This window comes from Podarcis cretensis (assembly GCF_951804945.1).
Source record: "Podarcis cretensis genome assembly, chromosome: 7".
Lineage (NCBI taxonomy): Eukaryota > Metazoa > Chordata > Lepidosauria > Squamata > Lacertidae > Podarcis > Podarcis cretensis.
The window spans coordinates 24,259,308-24,277,342 of NC_137176.1; the positions used below are offsets into that span (position 1 = coordinate 24,259,308).

Genomic DNA, 18,035 nt, shown 5'->3' on the forward strand with positions numbered 1-18,035 from the left:
TGTCCCCCCTTTCTTTCCCATTGCCCCTCTTCCCTTGTGTGTGTGCGTCCACTCTTTCTGTCTTTAGCGTACTTCGTTAACGAAAAAAAAAGAAGAAAAAAGCCTAATAATAACATATGAGAGAATGGGAGCTCACTAAACACCCTAACTGGACTCCTCCTGGCAACAAAGCTTCCTTGAAGCCTTTTTGCCCCAGAGAGGATTCTAATATGCCCCTCCAGCTTGTCATCTCCAATTGGGAAAAATAAAATAAAAAAAATAAAGGGGCAAAATGGTCTCTCCAAGTACAAAGTACGAGACCATTGTAACTTTTAGTGGGTGGCTTAGGCCCACCACCCAGGGCACAGTGGCCACCCCAGGGATCCTTTAACAAAATCAGGGTTTGAACCCTTAGGGAGAGCTGAACACATCAAATTTGGGTTGTTAAACTAGAACCTAAAGCTAGAACATGAAACCGTAAATTTAATGGTGCTCAGAAGGCAGTAGATATAATAGCCCAGCCTGGGAGCCCATGCATTTGAGATCTTAGTTTCTCAAAAAAAAAAAAAAAAGATAAGAGATGTACTCAAAGATTTGGAAATATTTAAAGGGTTTGTGTTTACATTGACTCCGGCATCCACAGACTGTTCTTAAATGCACATAGTTTTTAAATTGCAAGCATGCTTCGAAATTTTAAATCTAAGGAAGCCATGTTGGGCCTCATCAGTCTTAAACAGGACCAATAAATAAATAAATAAATCATTAGAATGAAGTGTGCAAATGTTTGTTCTTTGAGAGAGGCTCCAAGGAGTCTTCCTCCGAGTAGCTTGAGTGAGGAGTATGATTTTAAGTTGATGGTAGATAATGTTATGTTGCAACGTTTGAGTTTATGAGTTTATATCCGTGTTCCAGTATTTCTTTCCAGTATTTTGAAATGTGCTGTGAAAAAAACTAATGTTTCTGCTGCAAAAGCCTAGTAGAGCCAACTGCTCTCTCAAGCTAAAATGCAGTGTATGTATTTCATTAAGCATCTGCCTATGAAAATGTGTTCTTTCTAAGAAAAAATTGGTATTAAAAATTGGTTTTAAATGTAGAGGCTTCCATAGCCAGCAAAATTGTCTATCTGAGTCCAGTCCTGATATCAGTCTCTATAAGACTTCCTGGCCTCTTTTCTTAGAAAATGCCCACCTTGTTTCATTCTGTCTCTTTCATGTTTTCCCCCCCCACTTCTCCTTCTTACTTCTGTGCTAGGTAAATTTACTCCCAAGTAAGCTTCCTTTAAAGGAAACTGCAAGGGGGGGGGGCATAGATTAGGCTTACTATTCCTATGCAAGTTCAGGAAAAACTCACTTTTGTATTCCTTTTAAATCAAATCTATGGCTGTTTTAACTATGTTTTATAAGAGATCCTCTCCCTCTTAGGAAAAATGTTCACTTCAATCTTCCTTTAAAGATAATTTCTCTAGGAACTTGAAGGAAGCAAACTCACTCAAACTATCTCAAGATCTGCTAAAACGGCTCTGTGTAAAGTTGGCTACTTTGCTTTTTCTCTTCCTTAGTACATGATACGAGCATAGATGTTTCCTTTCCCAGTTAAAAATCTGTACTTAAATGTATATGTCCTTTTGGTACTGCAAATCTTGCTTTGAAATCTTGCTATGAACACTGTATTTAGGGTTGGACTAGATGACCCAAGGGTCCCTTTCAGCTCTCCCAATTTGTGGCTGTGTGGAGGGCCATGTGTCTGCAAGCATGTGATGAGTTGAAATTCAGCCCAACTTTGCTCTTTGTTTTTTCTTTAAAAAAGGTGAGAGGTAAAAAAATCCGTGATGTTTTGAAGCAGAACTGGTAATTTCAAGCATTTGAGTGATTACAGTGTTTATCATTTTCTCTACTATTAAAAAATAAATAAATCAAACTTCTAAGTCAATTCAAAGTTTAAGCACATAAAATACATATGAGTCTTGACCATTTATCCTGTAAATAAAGGGCAGCAAAATTTGTCTGCAAATGGTAAGGCTGAAATGACTGAGAATGTTAAAAAAAAAAAAAAAAAAATCTATAAATTCTGACTCTCTGGCCATTTTTTCCCATATATAAGGGCGTGGCATTGTTCCGCGAATTGCCAGAGGGATATTAGCCCTTTCCTGTACATAAAGGAAGCAATCCCTTTTGCTTGGGCTGCAATTGCTAGCTCTTGTGAATACTTAAATTGCTGAGTTTCTCTTTTTTGTTTTAAAATCTAACCCTATTTTTAAAATCTACTCCTTACCCTTCATTCCCTTTATTCAAATGGTAATTTAGCCAAAGGTTTCAACATTTTCAATAGTATAAAAGAGACATGAACTCTGCACATGCACAGAGGCTAGATCAGCAAAGAAGGGGGAACTGTAGGGAGTGAGAGGAGCTTGGGCTGAAGGGGGAAATTTATCCAAATTTCCTTATGTAAAACTTGGAGCCACTGAGGGAAATCACCCTTAATGTGTCCTTTCCTCCAGGGGCTTCGTAAGACAAAAGGATTAAAAAAAAAAAAAAAAAAAACTAGCCCATCAAAAGTCAAGAGTCTTCCAGGTTCCAAATCTTAACATGACAAATTCTTTTCACAGGTAAATATCAAAGCGCTCCCACTGCGAGTTCCACTCTTGAATAGTCCTCCCCCCAATGAGATTTAACTTTTATAACAGGCTTTGTGTGCATTTTAGGAACAGCATTTCCTGACAGGCCTCTCGCATGAAATAATTTTTCCCTTTTAACAGGATATGTGAACCCCGATAACAAAGTGTTTGTCCCTTTTTCCTCCCACAACAACTTTCTTTCTGTTCTGTGAAATCCCTGCTGTAGTAGTGACTTCCATCTCTTTGTGGCTTTGACACTTTTAAAGTTACAAATAATCTCCTTTCATTTATTTAATCAGTTTTTTCATGAAATTAATCGAAGCACAACCAAGCATTGTTTGTGGAATGGTATTTGTTTACCTTTTGCCTGAGCATTTCTTATTAATTCTGTCATTTTGGCTAGTTCAAGGTACTTGCACAACTTTAAATTGCCATTCATTTTTTCCTTGGTATTAAGTCATTTCCCAGTATTTTGCTATTAACATTCTAGCCAATGTTGTCACATCAAGAAACACTCTTTTATTTTCATTGTTACTTCAGATTTCTTGAAATTGTGTGTCTTAGCATTTATTTATTTTTGTTCCTCATAGGTCATTGTGTGTGCGTGTGTGTGTTTTATTATTATTTTAACCTTGTATTTTTTTACAGTTCCCCCCTCTTTCTCTCCAAAGTGAAGGAAAGCAAACCAACTTAGCAGATAATAACAGTAATTATATGGAAATGTGATAATAATATTGGAATGAATGAAATGCTTAATCCGCTAAGATTTTTATTATTTGCAGCTTCCCACGTAAATTGAAGGACATCCTTTTTCCCTTTTGCCCCTTCCCCTTACTAACTCCTATCTTTTTAAGTCTCCAAAACCCTGCCCCTTACAGGATGTCACTTCTACAGATGTGTTACTACAGACCTATGATGAAAAAAGCTTCGCCACCACCTGCAGCAACAGACACCAAAGTTTTCAAAGTGGCCACAGCTATCTCTTTCAAAGGATATAGACCGCCGGGGGAGTGGGGCTGACAAAGGGGGGAGGAGTTGAATTGCAAGGACATTTTCTCACTTTTGAACCTCAAGATACATGCGTAAAAATATCACAATTGTCTCAAGATATGCAACTGATACTATTAGTTTGTTTTGTATTATGTGTTATTATGTAGGAATGTTGAAATGTGTCTGACAGTGTGTTATTTCCACAAATGGGGGGAATTGGGGCTATTTTTGTGGCTATTTTTGTGTGTAATTGTTTTTATGTTTAATGTCTTATTCCTTACACCCCAGTGGAGGATTCTCATACATTTTATGCTTTTTACAGATCAGGCTATTATGTAGTCCAATGTTTAGAATTAGATAAATTTATAACCACATTTAGTTGTTTCACCTGGCACTCTGCCAACTTCCCTACCCATTTTAAAAATGTGCTAAAACTCACTTTACCAAGGAGAAGCTTCAGGAAGGTGTGTATGCTTTGGTTTAGCCGGAATAATCCCTTATAGAGTTAAATTGACTTATTTGGACAAGTGCCCTTTTTAGAATGAGTTTCTTTTAACAGATTGGTTTGAAAAGTTGAACCATGGGGCAAGATAAATTCAAATTGGACTCAGTTTGAATTGGGCAAGTGTATCCAGGCTGCAATTAGCTTTTTGGTCCTTAATGTGCAAGTGAGCAACTTCCCATGACTGCAAGACCAGAGCCTATAATAATAAAACCCCATAGAAAGGCCACGGTAAAGACATTTCTCTCAGGACGTGTCCAAACCTGTGCCAGCTGTGGTGAGTGCCAGGCAACATGGTTAATATGAAAGCCCTAAGTGGATTCACCAGGGATTGCTACTACTGTGACACGATGCCGATGTGAGACCACAGAAGAGCTACTTTGACACCTGAGAACACAAAAATGGCGGGGGACAAAGCAAACTGCATTTTTCAGTCATTGGTGGACCTTCCTGCTAAATGTAAAGCATACGCCACTATTGAGAAAATATTTATTCCAAGGTGCTAAAATACCACAAGTAACTGAGCAACAAAATATTAATTTTACGTGATATCCTATGTCTAACTATGAGCACTGTTACAATGTTACATTTCTATGCAAATATCCTTGAGAAATGTGACATCCAAGTCCCTTTCAGGTTCACATGGACACACGCATCTGGGAGGGAGAATAGCAGGTTAATATTTACCACTTTAAATTGTGCGGAGAAAAGGATTGCAAAGTAGCCACCTTTGCAATCTTATCTCCGAAGGGGGGAACTGTTGCAGGAACCCCCCCACCCCAATCATTCTGTTTGTATAAACTTCACACACACACACACACGCCACATTTCTGTTATAAATTCATAGAAAAATAGAAAATCAATCATACATCGGATTTGCACTGTTTCATTTTATTTTTACTCCATATGACAAGAACTAACAAAGGGGGGTGACTTAGTCCTGGTCAGCCATAATCCCTTCACTGTCTCAGCACATACACAGGAGCCCTGCCCATGCCAACCCTGATGATCCCAGACAGAAGACAATCAAGATCACAAAGAACTTGCATATGGGAGTGGATTCAACATGGACTGAAACAAAGGACACTGATCAGATCTTCCCTCAGGGGGCAGGAAACTGCAAACTCCCCTTTGTCTCCTGGAAGTTCCTGGAAGTGACCCAGGGGGAGGGGGGAAAGGAGGAACCAGCCAGGTGACAAGACACTCAAGTTACCACCAACTCCTCCCTCAACTCCTCCTTTCTGTAATGTATGCATGATGTTTCTGGGGGTGGGCTAGACCTAGAGGAGGGGAATTTCAAAAGTTTTTATAAGACCTTGCACACTATTCTTCTGGGTCTTTCCTCTCTCCTGCACGTGAGGGGAATACCCTGTTGCAACAGTTCAATAAAGGCCAAGCCTACAGGCTGCTGTTTTGCTCCAAGTTATCCTGGTTGGTGTCTTTGTTTTGTCCAAGGGAGCCCTCGGATTTTTCCGGTAACACTACTGAGGGACGCAGGTGGCACTGTGGGTTAAACCACAGAACCTGGGACTTGCCGATCAGAAGGTCAGTGGTTTGAATGGGTGAGCTCCCATTGCTCGGTCCCTGCTCCTGCCAACCTAGCAGTTCAAAAGCACGTCAAAGTGCAAGTAGATAAATAGGTACCACTCCGGCAGGAAGGTAAACGGCGTTTCTGTGTGCTGCTCTGGTTCGCCAGAAGCGGCTTAGTCATGCTGGCCACATAACCTGGAAGCTGTACGCCGGCTCCCTCAGCCAGTAAAGCAAGATGAGCACCACAACCCCAGAGTCAGTCACGACTGGACCTAATGGTCAGGGGTCCCTTTACCTTTACTTTACTTCTAACTACAGATCGCTGTGATGACACTCATTTTAAATACCCCTACTATATGTAGGCTATCAAAGCTGTGATATATTGGTAGCAGCAATGCTCTTAACTTTCAACAGCAAAATAATAAAAATGCATATTGCTCCCTCCCTTGCCACATGAAAGCATTTGGGCTCACGTTCACATTGCTGGGGGGGGGGGCAGTGTTAACTCTTGTCCTCCCAGACTCCTTCTCCAAGATCTTGTAGCCGAGTCAGCGTCCTTTTAGTTCAGCCACAGAAGGGATTTCTATAGTATGTAGCTAGTTTAAGATGCTGCACTGTTGTGATTCTCTGTTGCATACTAGCTTAGCTGGGTGCCTTAGATCTGAGTCTAATGCACTAGAATTTGTTTCTTGGGTTACTGTAAACAAAAAAACCAAACAAAAAAAACCTGGACATTTTGTCAAATTTTAAAAATCTGCCCGCAAATAAATTTTAATCCTTAGAAAGAGGATGTGTCCGGGAAAAAGAGGGCATATGGCAAACCAAGACGACTTTCCTGACCCCGTTTCAGTATGAAATTTGGCAGGAAAAAGCAACTTGAAAATGCAAATGAAGGAACAAACTCACAACGTTTCAAGCCACAAATGTGAGCATACCCCTGGTTTCCCCCACAGCAATCTTTCTAGTGCACTAGTAGCAATTGGAACAATGTTTATTCACTTCAAAAAATTTCAGTGCGCAGGGGTTTGGTGTTCTGATTGGCCTTATATGTTGACAGGGTTGGATTTACTGCATAATGTCCGTGAAGCGCAATGGATAAGTTGGCATTGTGAGAGAGCTCACTCATTCACTTGCGTGTACATATATAAATATTGGTCCTTCGACCATGCCACCGATCTGAGCCGAATAAAATAAACTGCATTATTTTGTGCCAGGTACTAAGTGTGATAAGTATAAAAACTGAATTGTGCCCCTACACTAAGAAATGAATAATCATTCTGACTATGCATTTCCCCCCATGTTTTTGAAAGAACAGAACTTCCAAAATTCAAGCTAGAAGTCAATGGAACAGATAGTCTCCAAACTATAATCAAATTTCAAATTTTGTGTGTTGTTTACATTTGTGGCATAAGAAGAATCAACTTGTGGAATACCAGTGAGGACTTTGTACAGAAAGGGTCTTTTTTTATCAAAACTGGAGAAGTGATTGTTAGGTTTACATTGGAATGTTGCTTACAGTCTTAATGAAGAAGTTTTACTACATCATAATAATTTTGCATGAATTCCTCTCCTTCCCATGTGAACTGACCCCCAAACAACCCAATTAAAATTGTTCAAGGTCGTAACCATTTAACGCCAAGCAGGCCAGCGTTGTAAAACAAGATTGTCTGTATGCTGTGAGAATTGCTTCTTTCAGGAGTAGCAGGAGATTTGGGAGGGGGGGTTGCTGGTTACTTGGCACACATTTAGATTTCAATGCTTCACTAGGAAGCTAAATAGCCACTCGTCAATCACGGAGCACCGTTGGTGTAAAAAAGAAAGTGTTTGTTTTAAATGGGCAAAACATTACGGCATTGATCGTAAGGACATTAGAAGAGCTCTGCTGGATCTACTGAAAGTTATGTTTAATTTGCTTCTAACCATGGCCACCCAAGGTGGCTCTGGGAAATCCACAAGCAGCGTGTGAATTTTGATATTTATTTCTTTTTCATTTGTTTATTAAATTTCTATACTCATCCAAGGACCGCAGGGTGGTTCACAATATAAAAATACAAAACTGCTTAACAGAGTACCAAACAAAAACAATACCCTCTCGGTTTAAACGGCTATCGGTTTTTTAATTAGCCAAAGGCCTGGGAAGAAGAGGAATGTTTTTTGCCTGCTGCCTAAACATATGCAATGAAGGTACCAGATGGGCCTCTCTGGGGAAAGCATTCCACAGACGGGGAACCACTCCAGAAAAGGCCCCTTCTTGAGTTGCCACCTGCATGGAGCAGGAACACGAGGAAGCGCCTCAGATAATGATTGTAAGGTCAGGGTCTGTTCATATGAGGAGAGGCGGGTCTTGAGATACTGCAGTCCTGAGCCATTTAAAGTTTTATCAGTGGCATAGCGTGGGGGGTGCAGGGGGGCCGGCCGCACCGGGCACAACATCTGGGGGTTAGGGTTAGGGGGCGCAAATCCACGGGTTAGGGGGCACAAATTACTTGCCTTGCCCAGGGTGCTGACAACCCACGCTACGCCACTGGGCTTTATAGGTAAAAACCAGCACTCTGAATTGGGCCTGGAAACCAATGTATTGGCATTACGTGCTCAAACCATCTTGCGTCGATGAGCAACCTGGCTACCTAATTCTGCACCAGCTGAAGTTTCTGAACCATCTTCAGAGGCAGCCCTATGTATAATGCATTGCAGTAATCTAACCTAGAGGTTAGAAGACAATAGTCAGCTCTTGATGCTCCTCCTGAGCACCAATTAGTAATGTCTCTGAATCTGGAGGTTCTAGTGCTCCCAATAGCCAATGGTGGCCCTATTCTCCATGTAGCTGCCTAATTCCCCTTCAAAGTCATGTATGCCAACATCGGTTGTGACCAGTTTGCTGCAATGAAGTCCATAACTTAGTAAGAAAAAGATCCACAGATCCTCTCACACACAAGCGTACATGGTTCAGCTAAATATATTGGCAGTGCAGCCAGCTCTGACAGCACAAACCATCTGTTGGAAGAGGTCCTGATACAGCGCCCATCCCTAGGCACATGGTCAATTTTGGCAATGCCCAATTTATATGGGCTATAGACATAGTCATCAACCAGACTTCAGTCACTACTGAGAGTGATGGATGTGGGTGTGTTCACCCTTTTGCAAATGCAGGACCCGATCCATCAAGCCAAGCCATTCACAGAGATCTGTATAGATCATCCTTGCTAAAGCAACATGCTCATAGGATTGCTAACCAACCAAAAATATGGTTCTGGAACTGGAATATTGATAGATAATGTGTAAAACATGCAGGGGTAAGCAAGGAAATAATAAAAGAATCATTTGAATAATTATTAAACTACAACAACACAACAAGATGGAAGAAGTAAAAAAAAATATTGAGATCACACATGGGTGAAGGGGAGTGGAGGGTATAGGGGAATTATAAAATTTTCTAATACAATATTTCTAATTGTGTTGCATTTATATATAGCAAAGGGAAGTCTATATTTTAATCTAGTCAACTATGTAATAGGCTTATGTTACAAAACGAATACGGATTTTGAATTTGATGTTTGTAATTCTTTTTCAGTTTTGGAATGAAGCCATTGGGAATGACTTGCAAAAAAAAAAAAAAAAAAAAGGATTGTCAACCAACCAGTATTTTGCTAGTCTAATCTGTAAAACCATCTTCTGTCATCTAACTGTTACCGGGATGTGTAGAAATAGGATAATCCAGGTTCTGCTTCTGAAAATACTTGCTCTCTGACTTTGCTGCTCTCTGACCTTGACACCCAAAATCCTGCCCTGGCTCTTTCCCTTATCCACAAGGTTTTGCCTTGGCCCTGCCCCTGACCCAGCTGTTTTTGTCTGTACTGGGTCTGATCCTGAGCCATACCCAGATATCCGGTGTTAGTAAAACCAACGATGGCAACCCTAAAATGCTAATCTTCAAAAATCACTGCCATTTAAGAATCCTGGCTGGTAACTAAAATCAGTCATAATACAGTTCATAGATACGTATTGAGTGACGCACTTTTGTTCCACTGTTATGGGAGTAAGGGCTGGCTCTCGCAGAACATATTCCATAACAGAAATTGCCACATTATGTTCATTAATCATAAGACAGTGACATTTCAAGTAGAGGGCCCAAGGTTATGGGACTTCCTGAAATGGTAAGTGACAATAAGATGTGTCAGTCAGGGAAGGAGGGGGAAAGAATGCAATTCATTAAGCGTTCCTAAACATACAGCTTGTGTCAATGTGACAGGGATGATGGCATTGTGGCACCATTCGCACCTATAAGAAGAATATTTCACTGGTTTGACATGATCGCTACTGAAGTTACAGACAGCGCAAATAAACTATACTTGAAATCCGTCTTCCTGGGTTTTACGATTCGGACTGTTGCTAGTGGGAATAGCGGACAGTTTTAGGTCCTGCATATATATGCCTTCATAAACTTAAGGTCATGAACCAGCCAAAGGGCCATCCTTTTTACAGCTCTCCCAAAATGCAGTGGCAGCAATTCAAGGTGTTGGTTTTAGCAAGGGCATGGCTGGGCAAAAGGGCAATTTTGGGGAATGCTTTCATTAGCACTGAAAAGGAGAGAGGTTGGCTGCTCACGAAGCACTGCCCTCCAGCTAAATAGATCTTTGTTGCCCTTCCTGACCCTGGTTGGCTAGGTTTGCCCATATGACTAGTCCAGGAAGAATCTCTCTACCTGCAACATCAGCACAAGCCCAGTGTGATTAGCTGCTTAGCATCATGGACATCATCATGTTCATAATATGAACCACGACTGTGATTGGGTGAAATCCCGTGACTGGATGAAGTCCTAATAGAAATAAAACAGAAAGAAGCAAATAATTATGTGCAAAGAGTAGGGGAAGGACAGTGAACCATTTTGGGAGACAAAGTTAGCATTAATGGTGGTGTCAGAAAATATCCTCACCCTCCCAAAGCGCTCTTTTCAACCTGAAAACTGAAACAGGCAAACATTTGTCACAGTCTTAGTGTTAACCTCTAAAGCTGTAACTAGCTCAGGCGGTAATCCTAAACACACTTACTTGAGACAAAGGCTCAATAAAACACGTGGGGCTTCCTTCCGAGTAAATGTGCATACAGTTGGGTTATAAGGCCCTACATACCTTAATACATCAGCACTGAGGGCCAACCACAATAAGCAAGATTTTACAGATTTTACTTTTGACGGTCTCATTCATGCAACATGACAAAGCATGTAGAGACAAATTTCTGGGGTTCAACCTCACACTATTGGGTCCACCTGTTGGAGATCTGCACCTGAACATTTCCCAGAAGTTATTTGTGTTGATTACCCCTCAATGAAATGGGACGCAGGTGGCGCTGTGGGTTAAAGCCTCAGCGCCTAGGACTTGCCGATCGAAAGGTCGGCGGTTCGAATCCCTGCGGCGGGGTGCGCTCCCGCTGCTCGGTCCCAGCGCCTGCCAACCTAGCAGTTCGAAAGCACCTCCGGGTGCAAGTAGATAAATAGGGACCGCTTACCAGCGGGAAGGTAAACGGCGTTTCCGTGTGCGGCTCTGGCTCGCCAGAGCAGCGATGTCACGCTGGCCACGTGACCCGGAAGTGTCTCCGGACCTTTCCTCTCTTATCAAATGTAAAATGGCGTTAATAATGACCAACCTTAGAAGGGTGCAATAAAGTTGGACAGTATTGATGGCAAAGTATTAATCCTATAAAGTTTTACATACAGTTTTGATTACTGTTGATTAAATGCATTAAAAACGATGCAAACACATCGAGCCTCCTGTATGTAACACATTTATTGTTGACTCTAAACTATTATGGTATAGCATCATATTTTATTTCCAACAAAGTTCCATTCTCTGGTGCTGCACTGCTTTCGTTGCTTTATCCCAAAATATAAGCAATTTGGAAAACCTAATTCCAAAAAAACACACGCAAGGAAATCACAACAGGATAACAAATTATTAGCCAACTTGGAAGGTCATAAATTTATTTAAACAACCTCCAAATAGTCCCTGATCACATAAACAACCCCTGTGAACATTGTTTTTAAGAGCTAGCCTGGTTTCCCATTAACTAATGTGCCAGCCTAATTTGCTCTAATGGATATAATCCTGAACTTACGTAACAGTATATGCAACAGCTTCTTCTGTTGGTGAAATGCTATACTGTATTACTTCTCAAGGTGAAACATTATCTCTGAGAAAGATTTCTCTCTCAGATCAATAAATCTTGATACTCCTGTCAGATTCAGACAAAGGGCTTTGTTCTTAGTCTCACTGGAAAGCAAGCAAAAGTTGTAGAGAGCAGAATGCTTCATAGTTCGGTTTTCTGCTTGTCTTCTTCGCATTTATGTTGCCAGTGATTATGCAGAAGAGGAGCTGGCAACCTTTTCGGCTCCATGGGCACATTTGGAGTTCTGAGTCAGTGCCGTGGGTCACCGGTACTTTGTTCACTTGTCTTCCCATCCCCAGGCATAAAGTGACAAAACAAACATGAAAGCTCACTTTGCTTTTCTAAGGGATCTGAGTCAAAGTACGACAGCTGGATCCAGTAAAATTAATCTGAAAAGTACAAAGAGTGTAGCAACGTCCCAGGAAATGGGCAAGAGAAACAGCCAAGGCAGTGGTGGCAGGAAGGAAAGTGAGCGAGAGGGAATGAAAGTGGTTCAAAAGATCTTGAGTGGATGCATGGATAGCAAGGCCACGGTTTGGAGGAAGGAAGGATGGATGGGATCAAATGGGAAGAAATCCAAATTGATATGGAGCAACACCCACACCAATCATTTAAAGCACCCTTTAACCACCCTTTAACCTGGGTGGCGCTGTGGTCTAAACCACAGAGGGCTGGTAATCAGGTCAGTGGTTTGAATCCCTGCGACTGGGTGAGCTCCCATTGCTCGGTCCCAGCTCCTGCCAACCTAGCAGTTTGAAAGCACGTCAAAGTGCAAGTAGATAAATAGGTACCACTCCAGTGGAAAGGGAAAAGGTGTTTCCATGCACTGCTGTGGTTCGCCAGAAGCAGCTTAGTCATGCTGGCCACATGACCCGGAAGCTGTACGCTGGCTCCCTTGGCCAGTAAAGCGAGATGAGCGCCGCAACCCCAGAATCGGCCACGACTGGACCTAACGGTCAGGGGTCCCTTTACCTTTACCTTTAACCATTATGGCTGTCCCCCAAGAATCATGGGAACTGTAGTTTGTTAAGGTTCTCGGTGTCCTTTACAAACTCAGTATCTTTTACAAGCTTCAGGATTTTTGGGGGAGGAATTATTATTCCCGCACTGCTGGGGGTTGGACTAGATGTGTCTTAGGATCCCTTCCAACACTACAATTCTATGATTCTAAAGTGGAATAAGAGTACTTCAAATGTAGGATAGGTAGGGTCGGCTCAGATTAAGCCAATATATTTCCTGGTTCTTATCTTCCCCCCCCCCCATTCTCTTCTTTTTTAGGAAATAGTTTGACTTAATGCAAACTAAATGCAATCTGCCCAGTAGTGATGTATGGAAGTGAGAGCTGGACCATAAAGAAGGCTGATTGCCAGAGAATTGATGCTTTTGAATTATGGTGCTGGAGGAGATTCTTGAGAGTCCCATGAACTGCAAGAAGATCAAACCTATCCATTCTTAAGGAAAGCAGCCCTAAGTGCTCACTGGAAGGACAGATCCTGAAGCTGAGGCTCCAATACTTTGGCCACCTCATGAGAAGAGAAGACTCCCTGAGGCGGAGGCCCACTAGAAATCACAGGCGGGTGAAGCCTGTGAACGTGGGATTCGGCTCGCACCTTTTGCGCCTCCCCTACTCGCGGGGAAACCCGGTTTCGGGGATCCGGAGCGACGTGGGGTGAGCGGCACGGTGCTTTGAATTGACTGCTTCTTCCATGGAGCGAAGCCGCATAGCTGTTGCCGGAGAGCGCTGACTTTTTCCTGTGGACAATTTGATCTTAAAGCAACTACCCGTGAGTAGAGCGGAGAATTGGATTTTTAAACGTCTTAATTTGGTGCCGAAACGGGGAGGTCTAAAACAGGAAGTCCACCTTCCCCTTTTGTAAATAGATTGAAGCAATGAGGATGCAAGCTGAAGTCTCGGAAAGCCTATTGTAAAGGACTAAATTTCCATCAGTAAAAAATACTAAACCCCCCTTGGTGGCAGGAGAAGAGGGAGAAAGTTTTGGACTGAGTATACCTGCAGGAGAGAGCGAACAGAGTTAATATACCACTGCTCCGATCCTGGAAACGGGCTGCCAACAGGACTGACCATGATTAGAGCGTTCACTGACAGTTAAATAAGAGGAATACATTGTTTCCATGGTCTCTATCTGTGTTTAAAAAGGAGTAAAAGTAACAGAAAATTGAAACTAACTTTATTGTTTGAATTGAGTTTAAAAGGACTAATACAAATAGAAACTGTTTTCCTCTAGAGGAACTGTTTCCCTCTAGAATAAACTTTTGAAACTGTCACAAGAGTTGAGCTGGGGGAATTTCCAGCTGCAAGATAAAAACCTGTGAGATTCTGGGGACCTTGAATCGGTTAAGAATGTTGACAGAAGAGGCCTTAGTGGTTGTATTATGTAAGATAAGTGACTCACTGGAACAGCTTCACAAAAAGGTGGATGTGGTAACCACCAAAATTGACAATTTGGGACAAAAAGTGAACACCAATATAGAAACTATTCAGAAACTGACACAGGAATCTACTTTGACATGGCAAACTGCGGAGAAGGCTAGGGAGAAAGTTATTGCTGTTGAACCTAAAGTAACACAATTGGAGAGAGAGAGAGTCCCAGCCTTACAGATGCAATTTGATGACCAAAAGTTGATGCCTGCTATGATTGAATTTAAAGAAAATCAGATTTCGAGGATCAGAGTCCTATCTGAACTGGAGAAGGAAAGTTTGATAGATTTCCTTACACAGGAATTTGATGACTTTTGGGACCGGGACTTGGGTCAAGAAGAGATTAAAACTGTGAGGGCTCTCGGACTTGGAAGAGGAGGGAAAAAAGAGAAGAACAAAATAAGAGACTGTTGGAAATACCAGAGGAACTTAGAAGAACAACAGTCAAGAGTGGAAATTTTGAAAGACATCCTGAAATACCTTTCGGATCTTAGATTTAACTACAGAGATTTGGTTGCCCTGTCGAGAAGGAATAAAATCATCTTTAGGTGGGAGTTCCCCCGAGATCTACTCTTTAGCCTCAAAGGAAGGAAAATGAAAATAAGATCAGTGGAAGACAAAGTAAAGTTCATGTATAAATATGAAGAAGACTCGCAGAAGGGACTTGGAAAAGAGTTAAGAGCATCGGACAGAAGATCACCAGGTTGATGGACTATAGGAAATTGGCGAATATGACTGGCAGAATCCGGGACCAGGGAGAAGAGTCGGTGGAAGAAGATTGGAAAAAGTTTAAAGACTATTTATAAAAATATTGTAAAATTAATGAGTGTTAGAAAAATGTTGGAAAGGAGCTATATGGCTTTAGTAGAAATGTTACAAGGAATTAAGTACAAATAGATTATTAGAGTATTAAAGGGAAAATAAAGTTAAAATATGTTAAGACAATTATATATTAAAGGGGGAAAAAAGTTAGAATATGTTAAGATAAATTACAGGACAGAAAACAGAGGAAGATGGAAAGGAATTGCTGAAACAGTGCTGAAGCCAGTGTGGTGTAGTGGTTAAGAGCAGGAGACTCGTAATCTGGTGAACCGGGTTCGCGTCTCCGCTCCTCCACATGCAGCTGCTGGGTGACCTTGGGCTAGTCACACTTCTTTGAAGTCTCTCAGCCCCACTCACCTCACAGAGTGTTTGTTGTGGGGGAGGAAGGGAAAGGAGAATGTTAGCTGCTTTGAGACTCCTTTGGGTAGTGTTAAAGCGGGATATCAAACCCAAACTCTTCTTCTTCTTCTTCTTCTTCTTAATTAAAGTGGAATACAAAAAGGGAGGTGTGAGGAGGTCGTTGAAACAAGTAAATGAAAGTTAAGATACTGAACTTATTAGATGTGTTTTAAATTGTGTTTGTTTGGTTTTGTTAATTTAATGTTTGGGGGTTGGTGTTGTGTGGTGTTTATGTTTTTGTATTGTATTGTATTGTTTTGTTTAATTCTTTGTCTTTCTTTCGCAGTCTTTAAAATGTTAATAAATATTATTTTTTAAAAAAAAGAGAGAGAAGAGAAGACTCCCTGGAAAAGACCCTGATGCTGGGAAAGATGGAGGGCACAAGGAGAAGGGGACGACAGAGGATGAGATGGTTGGACAGTGTTCTCGAAGCTACCAGCATGAGTTTGACCAAACTGCGGGAGGCAGTGGAAGACAGGAGAGCCTGGCGTACTCTGGTCCATGGGGTCACGAAGAGTCAGACACAACTAAACAACTAAACAACAACAAAAATGCAATCTGAGCCTGACTAAGCTTGTACATTGCTATCACAAAAGTAAAATCCCAAGGTTTCTTTGAAAGGAGCCACAATAGTGAAACCAGCATAGGGTTGTAACAGAGAGATGGGCTTCAGGAGCCCAGAACAGAAGCGCTGAGCCTAAAAAGACAATAAGAACAGAAACAGCTTCGGAGATCAAAAGTTCCTTAATGACAATGACAAAGTGGTAGTTCACCAAGGTTTCCACATGAGCAAAGTGGCCTCTACAAGCATCATTTCACAAATCTTATTTACATTCCCCCTTTTTTTAACATTCATTTGTCATTCACTGTCAGCAACAATTCCTCACTTCTGTTCTATGGGTGCTACCTGCAAAATGGCCCAGAGTATTTGCTGTTCTACAAGGGGCACATCGCAGGACGAGTTCAGACCTACCCCAAACCGAAGAGGAAATAAACACTAAACACATGAGATTTGCTGCATTTGGCAGGGTGAGGAGAGGCTATTTTATTTAAGTCTTCAGCTATACCCAATTCTGAAGCTTTCATCTGGTCCCTATTTTATTCAGGAAGCACAGCCTACTAAAATTCATTCAGGTCAGCGATCCCCCAACTTTTCTTCCCCCATGGACCACTTGAGAATGCTGGGGGTCTTGGAAGACCCCCCCAATGGCTTTTCAGCCATCTATAGCAACCGTAATGCACTGTGCTAGATGTTTTTGGTTTTTAATTGTATTTTTCATGCTTCTTTTTCTTCTTCCGTATTGCATGACAATTGGAATTCAAATTACAATACAGAAAAATAAAAGAGGCAATAGCTATAAAAATATATAAACATTTAATCCCACAGATGTGCCACCTTCATATTCAAGCACAAAACCATGGACCACCTGAATGAAGCTCACAGAACGCCCATGGCCTGCTGACCACAGCTGGAGAACCTTGATTTAGATTAGGGGTGCCCAAACTTTTTTCAAAGAGGGCCAGATTTGATGAAGTGAACATGCATGAGGGCCGATCAACGTTGTTGAGCTTTTCTTAGGATTTTACCCCAAGACATACAATGGTACCTCAGGTTACATACACTTCGGGTTACAGACTCTGCTAACCCGGAAGTAGTACCTCAGGTTAAGAACTTTACCTCAGGATGAGAACAGAAATTGCAGCGTGGCAGCAGCGGGAGGCCCCATTAGCTAAAGTGGCACCTCAGGTTAAGAACGGACCTCTGGAACAAATTAAGTTCGTAACCAGAGGTACAACTGTATACTGAAAAGGACTTTGGACATGCCTGGTTTAGATGCTCTGATTTTACCCAGGACAATGTTCTCATTCTTTTTTGAGAATATATGTCTCATGAGGAAAATGATTGTGGTTTACCTCAGGTCCTATATTTATGTTGGGTCCATAAATGTACGCAACAATTTGGCAGGTGTGGCCGAATCCATGAGAGGGATGTTATCAGGCTCCTTTGACTTGGTCAGGTGTCTGTTAAGGGCTATTTTTGACTCTTAAGATGGAGAAAATATACCAAGTATCTTTCCGAGGAAAGGGCATCCATCACTGTGAGGGAAACGTTTTGCACAGCGGGTGGAAGAGGAGCTTTATTGTCTCAAGGATAAAAAACAAAAAAAAAAGAAGGCCACCAGAAGAGAAGTGACCGTCAGGGGAGTAGAAGAGGAAAATTACTAAAGCAGCAGTCTTTTGGACAGGCTCAGGAGAGAAGGGCCAAGAGCACTGCGGCAAGAGAGGAGCTCACATTAATCAAGAAGAGAGAGAGAGCCAGCTACAGACAGGAGCTTCACATACATAGAGCTAAATCTGGAAAAAGCAAACCAAAGAAATAACCTCCATGCGCTTTCGCTTAGAAGGCCTTCACTTCAGCAGGATTCACCCCGTGGTTATTTCAGTAGACAAAATCGTTGAGCGGCAGCAAACTTTGCACTAAACTCTCTGAATAGATGGCGCCGAGGTACACCAGAAAGAAGCCTTCGCCAAGAGCTAAAGGCTGTGGGGTATACAGCTATTAATGATAAGTTATCATGTACAATGGAATGGTCTTG

The 18,035-nt window shown here is 41.7% G+C and overlaps 1 long non-coding RNA gene across 2 annotated transcripts in view; it reads right to left on the minus strand.

The window, feature by feature from the left end:
- LOC307220960 overlaps window positions 1–17,807 on the minus strand; it is a 91,233-nt gene extending 73,426 nt beyond the window's left edge. The window contains exons 1-2 of one of the 2 annotated variants that reach the window (XR_013841223.1): window positions 17,353–17,807; window positions 10,318–10,431 (exon numbers count right to left, since the gene is read on the minus strand). This is a non-coding gene — a long non-coding RNA (uncharacterized lncRNA). Of the gene's footprint in view, window positions 1–10,317; window positions 10,432–11,726; window positions 11,999–17,352 lie in introns of those variants that run through there. The other variant, XR_013841224.1, reaches the window with a different exon arrangement.
- Window positions 17,808–18,035: the final 228 nt, after the last annotated feature.